Genomic DNA, 8773 nt, shown 5'->3' with positions numbered 1-8773 from the left:
GTAAATATATTATAGTAGTAGTTTCACGGTTCAGTGTTTGTAGTTGTGTCCTTGGACAAGACACGTCACCCAGATTGCCTTCGTGGTGTTTAACTGAGTAGACCTGTTTCATGGGCGCTGGTCGTGATAATTTAATACAGACTTGTATGCTCCTTTAACCATGTTGTAATAGTCTTCCCTCATCATCAGCTTATTCAAAGTTGTATTTTGAATAATATCAAAAATGCAGTTCATGTAAATGTACTTTTGTTTTAATCTTTCTTAACTGTCTCTTGTTTTATTGCAAATGTGTGCAAGTACTTTGGCCTGAGTCACCCTTGGAAAATGTAAATGACAATCTGCTTGTTAAGGTGAATTGTCACTATGAAGAGGTTTAGCAGTTTGAACAGGAAGTCAATTAACTTGTTTCTATGATTAAAAAAAAAGTTTAAGTAGGATCTACATGTTATAGTTTACTTCTTTTATGTCTTGTTTAAGAATACCAAATAATTATACATTATGGCGAGATAATGCAATAAGGTAACATTTCTTTCATGCATAATCTAATTCTGCTGTTCTTGAACTTTGCTGTTGCTACACAGGAATTTCCCCCATTGTAGGACAAATAATATCCCATTTATAGAGCCTTTCCGCACTGTATCCCCTGTATCCCCCTCAAACAAGGGGAAACATGCTCCAAATCCATTTCATTACCATCATCACGATTACGGCACTAATTGTGTGTACTTGGTAATTCGCTGCAGCGGGCCCCCTCCGGGAGCTGTGCGAGGGACTGAATGATTAAAACATGGCGGACGGAGCATGCATCAGGCCCACCTCCCCGCGGGCTGCTCTCACTCACGGCGCATGTAAGCCCTGACACCGGGATACCGCCGAGGAAGTGTCTGGGGAGGGGGAGACAGCAGGTGGGTATGAGAGATGCAGAGGATTGACCCCGCGTGACCCCGTCCATATCTATAGCCCCGTGGACATGTGTCATATAGCTCCAGACATGATCCTGTGCAGAGAAGGGTTTGGAGCGGAGCGAGAGCCGCGAGCGATCGACCACAGGCTTTTTCTGCACAATACAAACACAGAAAGTGTAGCTAAATATGTATGGTACAATCATCTGGTTTAATATAAGACAGAACCAATTATTTTAAAATGCTCTTTTCTAAACAAGGGAATTATTATAACCAATACTTCATGGAACAAAGGTCCTTTTGTATGCATAATTCAGTCCTTATTATATGTACTTCTGGACATATAATGCTAAATAGACTTTTATGAGCTTTTTAACCATGATCTAATAGTTCTCTCTTAACTAGATGAGTTGTATTGTGATTCATGAATGTTTGAGTACGAGGGTGCATAGGTAACAGTGGTAATGTAAAAAGTAGACGCATCTCACACCGCTGCTGCAAAACTTCCATAGAGGAAGAACAAGAGATGAGTAAACAAGGACGACACAAATCCGGTAACACTACGGGACACTGATGGCCCACGATCCCATTGGAAAACAGCCTGCCAGCTAACAGAGCTAACGGGGCTAACATGGCTAGCAAGACTGACTCGGACAACCGCAGTCCCTCCCTACTGGAAAATCAGGGTCCTGCCGGCCCAGAAGCAAATTCATGAGAGAATATAACTAATCATCAGAAATGGCTTAAGATGTTCAAAGTGCAGCGTGCCGTGGAGTTTCTTAGAGCTGAGTTGTGCCATGGGCCCGGCCGTATCTGATGCAGTAGCCGCTCAGCTGAAAGCAGAGGGAGTAACCGGAGCACGCATGGATGAAGGCGAGCAGTGTATTTCAGACAGTACAGATAATCTGTGGGCCAGTGTAACAAAGCTGAGTCAGAGAACAATAATATGAAAAATAAGCCCCTGAATCAATTCCTGATAAACCTCGAGGCCTGATAATGAAGTTTCTTAACAATCGTGTGAAGGAACGTGTCTTGAAGGCTGCAAGGGTTAAAGAAGACCTCAAGTACAAAAGCAAGCGCGTCTTCTTTGTGCCAGATATTCCATACGAGGTTAGTTAACAACGGCAAAATTTCAAACACATCTGTGAGGAGCTCAGGAAGAGAAAACTGAGACATGGGTTCTCTTTCCCTTTTGAAGGTAAAAAAACATGTGCTCGGAACACCAGGAAAAGCAGAGGTGCTCCTAAGGAAGGTGCCAAACACTCTAACACCATGAGAGATGGAACCTCCAGCGTGGGGTATGTGAGTTCGGGTTGTGGCCACATAGTGATACATTTCTGTTAATTCGAAGAGACTAATGACCTGATTTATTTGTTTTCAACATCAGACTTCATGCCCCATGTTGCCTGCCTGCTTTAGTACATAAACTTTGTGTTGAAGTACATTTACTCATCGATCTGCCAAATGTGTGAGTTTTGATTTGAGTGAAATTGGAAAATACTTGCAGAGTAGGAGGAACGTGGTGAGCCAGGGAAGTTAGAGGGCCCTTCATTAGGATTGGACTATCCTCCCTTTTACGATCTTTTTTGGGGGGGTTCGATGCCTGTTTTCAGCATGAACCCTTTTGTTTTCTTTTTCACCCTTTCAGTGGTTTTGTGTTCAAATGGTTCTTGTGTGTGTTTGTTGTTTTCGACCAGAGAGGTTATAAACATTCAAGAGTTATCAATAGTATGATCAATACAATCAACCAAATGGCATCAGAAGTGTTACAAGTAGTATCCTGCATGTGAATGGCATACTCAACCCAATCAACCGAACAAACATTTTCACAATAATGAAAATAGAAGAAGAATGGACATTGTATATTTACAAGAGACACATTTGAATGACAATAATATACTTAAAAAATTATATTAGTCATCATACAAAGGCACAATAGAAAAGAGTAATAATTTTGATTTCAAACCGAATAGTTTTTGAACAGAGTTTTGAATTTAAGGATAAAGAGATATGTAATGGTTAAGGTGAAATGGAAATGTTTTTACTTTTTTGAATGTGTATGCACCACCAGGGAGTGATATCACGTTCTATGCTGGTGTCATAGACCTGAGAGACCACTCTGAGGGAACCCTAATTTGTGGCGGCGATTGGAATCTTCACATTCAGTCTGCATTGGGCGTGTCGAACTCAAGAGGCACTGGAGGAAAGATAAATAAGAAGTTCCGTATCTTATTGAAGAATATAGGATTGATTGCCATATGGAGGGAAATGAACCTCAGGGCACGCCAGTATACCAATTTTTCTAATTCGCATACAATCTATTACAGCATAGATTACTTTTTAGTTCTCAATAAAAACAGATCTAAAATCACTGAAGCTAACTGATGAAAGAACACACTGGCGGTTCAATGCCAGCCTGCCTTTGTTTAAGAAAAACATTTCCAGCAACATTAAGAGATACAGGGAACAATTCTCCGCCCATCTTTGGGATGCTTCCAAATCATTCCTGAGAGGACAAATTATAGCCATAGCCTCCGAGAAGAAAAAAAAGAAATAAAGGTAGAAAAAGCTAAAAGATCTTCAAAAAAAAATTAAATAGTTGGAGAATATGGCAAAAAGGGTTGTCCTGAAATGCTACAGGAAATTAAAAAGATAAGAGGAGAAATTAATTATCAGACTTCACAGGAAATAGTTAAGAAAATGCTCTTTACCTGAAAATGTACACATTTGAAGGACTATGGACTAAGTGGGATGTTTGGTTGGGTGTACAGGTGCTTTGATTTGTCTTTTTCTTTTCTTATTTGCTGGATCTCTGCTTGTTTTTTTTTTTTTTTGTCTTCTGCTCACTGTCTGGTCCTGTTCTTGTTTCATTGTTGTCTTTTTTACATTTGAAAATATGATAAAAAATATATATATATATATTTATTAAAAGCTTCGGGGACCAAACTTTCTCTGTGGCGGGGCCCAGGACACGAGAGCAATTTACATCTCTGTTGTCTCTGGTCTTGAGCTGAGACAACAGAGATGAGCAATATTTCTAATAATTTTATATGTAGTTGTAATCAATTGTATTTTATTATGTGTTGCTAAAGTATATAATTGCACTTGTCTGTACATCACTTTGGGCTTATAGAGTTGTAAGTGTGCTTTAGAAATACAGTTTGACATTGACATTGACATTAACATGCACTATCCCACCAAAATAAAACAAATAATAATAACTAAAGCTTACCTTTAGTAAGCTGAACTGTAAAAAGATCACCATCGGCAGCAACAAGTTCAGCTTTGTTCAAAATTTGGGATTCAAGCCGCTCAGACCCTCAAAACACCCCACAAAAACGCTGGACGCTCCGGACGCACAGCCACATAAACTTTGAATAAAAATCTACCCCTTGAAAATATGTGTTTGAAAAGTTTGATATAATTGGATCTGTTTATTTTAGTCTTTTGGAAGGTGTGCACGGGTTAGGGTTATGGAATGCACGGACCTCAAGGTGGGCGGAACAGAATGAGCAACCAAACAAGTTTCTAGCTTCAGTGCGACACTTTACCCTCTGCTCTGCCCCTCTGGAAATCCTGAGACGCTAAAGTTCTGTGACAGTGTTTGATGAATGTTTAATCCAAAACCATGTCCCAGTCTGGAATACGGTCCCCTGCGAAATCCCCCCATCCCGACACACAGCAAGATCCTCAAATATTAATCCATAACACGCGACATTAACAATACAACACCTTATTTTATTCATCACCATTATCCAAACAAAAGACTGAAAAATGCTCGATTAAAACACTGAGATTTCATATTTGTCACACTCGTTTGTAACGATTTGTTTAGTGACAAATAATCTCTCGCTGTGATGTCGAGTCAGGCAGCTGTGGGGAGCGGAAAAGCAGAGGAACTAAATTATTGTTGGGGGGAAAATGGCAGTCTCCAAGCATCGCAAACGGTTAAATGCACTCTCTTTCCTCTGCTTCATCTTGTTGTTTCAGCTCTAGAAACATCAGCCTCCTTTGACGAGATAGTTGTTTCCGATTAAATCAGGATTCTTTCCCTTCGTCTTGACTCTGAAGTCACCATCAACGTTTGTCCATTCAATACCCGTAATTTCGATACTAAGTGTAGAGGCTAATCCTAGTTCTTTGTTTCTCAATTTCAACCTCTTCGGAAAATGATGACTGCAGGAGCCTGTTTTACGCGTATGACCACGGATGTAGTCACAGCACGGTAAAACGACCAATCTCTCTTTATTAACAGTTTTTAACAAACAAACCTTCTTCACCTGTGTTACATGACAGGCAACAGTAGTGCGCCCCCAAACGTCCAGGACATGCACACACGTCAAAACTTCTTTGAAATAAAACACAAATGAGTTACTATTACTTACATTAAATTAATAATGTAAAATATAATACACATAAAATGGTGCTTACACTGAGGATACTAACTTCTTGCTACTGATTTTGATTCCAGGATGATAATTAAAAATGCTCATTTTTAGGCCAAGGTTTTAGACAATAGACAACACAAAATTACATTACTTTCTTTATGTTTCAATGTGAGCTTATTCTAGTTCTGGCAAAGCTCAAGAGCAGGGCTATTTAACATAAGGTCCGTGGGCAAAATCAGGCCCTCCAAGTGATATCCGGCCCATAACCCATTTTCCAATTATTAAAACAATATCTATACTGGTTTAATTATGGGTTAGCACTAGTTTAGACCTGCTTTAGTCCTAGTCCCTGATTCAGGGTTTGTCCTGGTTCAGACCTGGTTGGTTCTAGTCTTGTCCTAGTTTAATTCTGGTTCAGTACTGGATTGGCAATTTTGTAAAGAAATGTTAGTAAAGCATTATTGTATATTATTTCTTACAAAAATCAAAGCTATATGTAGTTATTTTATTGTTTTAACTTAATCTATATAGTTGACCTAAAATGTTGTTACAGCACCATGTTTGTCTCTCTAAACCATGTTCGCCTGAGCTCTGGGAGACCGGGCCCAGACCACACGCCTTACAAAATAGAGAGAGCTCAGAGAGCAAGTGCTTTGAATGAACAGTGGAGGGAGAAATAAGCAGTCAATCGTAAATGTGACAATTTATTATAAGATTATTCAGCCAAGATTAGCCAAAAATGTTCCTTATTACGACCAGCATTTACCTCTCACCATGACAAACATCCCTTCATATGATACCGTCTTGCTGAGAGTCTGTCAGCTGTGCCGGTTTCAGAGCTCGGTAACTACAGACCTGCTCCCTCCACTGACCTCTGACCCCTCCAGGTGAGCGCGCTGACCACATCCTCTTCTCACAGCTGTAATTATTAACAGTGCAATGCCAGGATTAATTAGAGAAGGAGCAGGTGACAAATGTGAGAGCACATCCCCCCCAAGCCCTCTCTCTATCATCTCTCTCCTTTCTCTCATTTTTCATTCTCTCTCCCCCTTCTCTCCATCTAGTATGTTTCTTTATCTCTATGTCTCTCTCCTCCCTCCACCTCTTTCTCCTCTCTCCTTCTTGCGGTCTTTCTCTTCCATGCTTCTCTCTGTCCTCTCTTCCCTCCTCCTTCCCTCTTTCCTTCACTTCCTCCCTCTCTCTCTCTATGATGGATTTGACTGCGCTTCACTCAAACAGACTTCCCCCTGTCGCTCTGCATACTTGGGAGTGGGAGAGCAGATTGCGGGTGACACAGTGACAGCTACATTATTGGATGTTATGCAGATCATAAGTCAAAAATGAGACGTGTGAAATGATGCATGTTCTGAAGGAGACGAGTACAGATTATGAAATATTAGTGCGTTCATTTTGCCGTCACGACAGGCCGGGCGGTACAGCGTGTCAGTGCTCAGCCGTCTCACCTCACAGCAAGAAGGTTTAGGGTTTGATTTTAGAGCAATGTGGTCTGTGGAGTTTGCGCTGTTTCCCTCATCAAACTAAACATGCAGAGAAGGCTAATCCTCCAGCAAACAGCCATAACCTTCTGTTCGGGATGCCTCCATCAATATTTTTCAGTTTCGACACTGATATACCAGTAGTATCTGCCAATACGCGGCATCTGATCTCTTTTGTTTGTAACTAAGAAAGTCCCATTAAGATGACTAATCTCAACAGCACAAATCAGTCATAACGTCAACACGCATTTAGACAATCACAAGAAGTTACCTGAAAACAGCTACAAACCATAGATCCCATTTACACACTTTTCAGCATTCATTTAAATGATTCATTGGAAGGGTTCTAGTCAGTGCTGATACTGATACCAAATGGTTTCCTTGTTGTGTTGTAGTATCATATAATAGGCTATGAGTATTATTATTAGAGTGTATTTATATAGCACTTTTCCACCTTCAAGGCACAAAGCGCTTTACAAGGCAATGTGGGTGAAGTGTCTTACCGCCTGTTCCAGCTGTCTCCCATCCAAGTACTAACCAGGCCTTGTCCTGCATAGTTTTTGAGAGCTGACAAGATCGGGCATTGGCAAGCAAGAATGGCTACATAGTTCCAATGTTCTTCACTGGAACTTTATACAGGAACTTTGCAACAGCAAATTAGATGAAAATAGTGTAAAATACATGAGTGGATTCTAATATAAGAGACTGTATAGGTTCTGAGCTTTAAAATGAGATAAGGATGTCCATATACATTGTCCCAGTATGGCGGATTGAGGTATCAGGTCACAGTTGATACTCATTCCATTCCAGTTCGGTGTTAGTCCATCCCAACTCAAAATTAGACAGAGCCATACAATCAGGTTTGTTTATCTCAGTAAAGCATGTGAAACAAATGATCTCATTGGTTATCTACACAGCCTGTCCAAAGAAACAAGCCGCCAATTGGATTCAACTCAGCAAATACAGTAGATACGAGCCTCCGGCTGGAGAACTGCTGCAGGTGATTATCTTTCAGTATTTAAACCCGACTGATGCAGTGAGCGTCTTCTCATTTTTGGAAAAAAAAACATGTGGAAAGACGAATCCCATGGTCATGGAAACGATGGTCAGTGTGTTTGAGAAGGGTCAAATCCTTAGCATCTAGTGGAGAAAACATCTAAGGAGAGGCAGAAACTAATGTACTACAGATCTTAACCCCAGTGAGAGTGTTTGGGACGAGCTGGAGAAGACTTTGTGCAGTGGTCACTCTCACATCATAAATACAAGATCAACTGGTGAAAAATAAAATATGGAAACACATTTTTTAATATTGCAGGAATTTATTGAAACTATGCCACAGCAAATTTGTGCTGTAATCAAAGCGGTCCTACAAAGAATATTAGAGCGTGTGCCCCTTTTTTTTTGGACAGCCAGTGTATCATTTAGAACTGGGGTGCCCACACATCTTAGGCATCTTAATCATTGTATAATTCAGTATTATTTTTATTGTCAGTATTAAACAGTTTTTTTTAAAAATCAGAATTAGGCTATAGAAACACAATGTAGGCTTTCATTAATAGCCTAATATTGTTTATCATAACAAATGTGCAATATTAAAAGGAGAGAGAAAATCTGCTATTTAACTAGACCATTTAATACAGCTGAGTATTTTGAGAATAAAATATACTGACCACAACTAGGCTAAATGATAGAAAGTTGAGCTTAACCAGAACATCCTCTCTCCTACTTCCTCTGCGTTACACAACGCGCACTTCGGCGCTTTCCGGTGCTTTCTGGTGCTTTCCGGCGCTTTCCGGCGCGCTTCGGCACGATCGACCTGACTGCCTCTGCGATCGACGTATTGGGCACCCCTGATTTAGAACAAAATCGAACTTCACTCACGTCATATTAACAGCGTTTTGGTCTTGCTCATTGATAAAATAATCTGTTATGTCTGTCTTTTTCTCTTAATGGACATGTTTGTTTTGATACAGACAGATCTTGCCTT

Source organism: Eucyclogobius newberryi, unplaced genomic scaffold (assembly GCF_026437365.1).
Source record: "Eucyclogobius newberryi isolate DKJ021-1_F unplaced genomic scaffold, fEucNew1.0.hap1 SCAF_2, whole genome shotgun sequence".
Taxonomy (NCBI): domain Eukaryota; kingdom Metazoa; phylum Chordata; class Actinopteri; order Gobiiformes; family Gobiidae; genus Eucyclogobius; species Eucyclogobius newberryi.
This window is presented reverse-complemented; position numbering follows the sequence as displayed.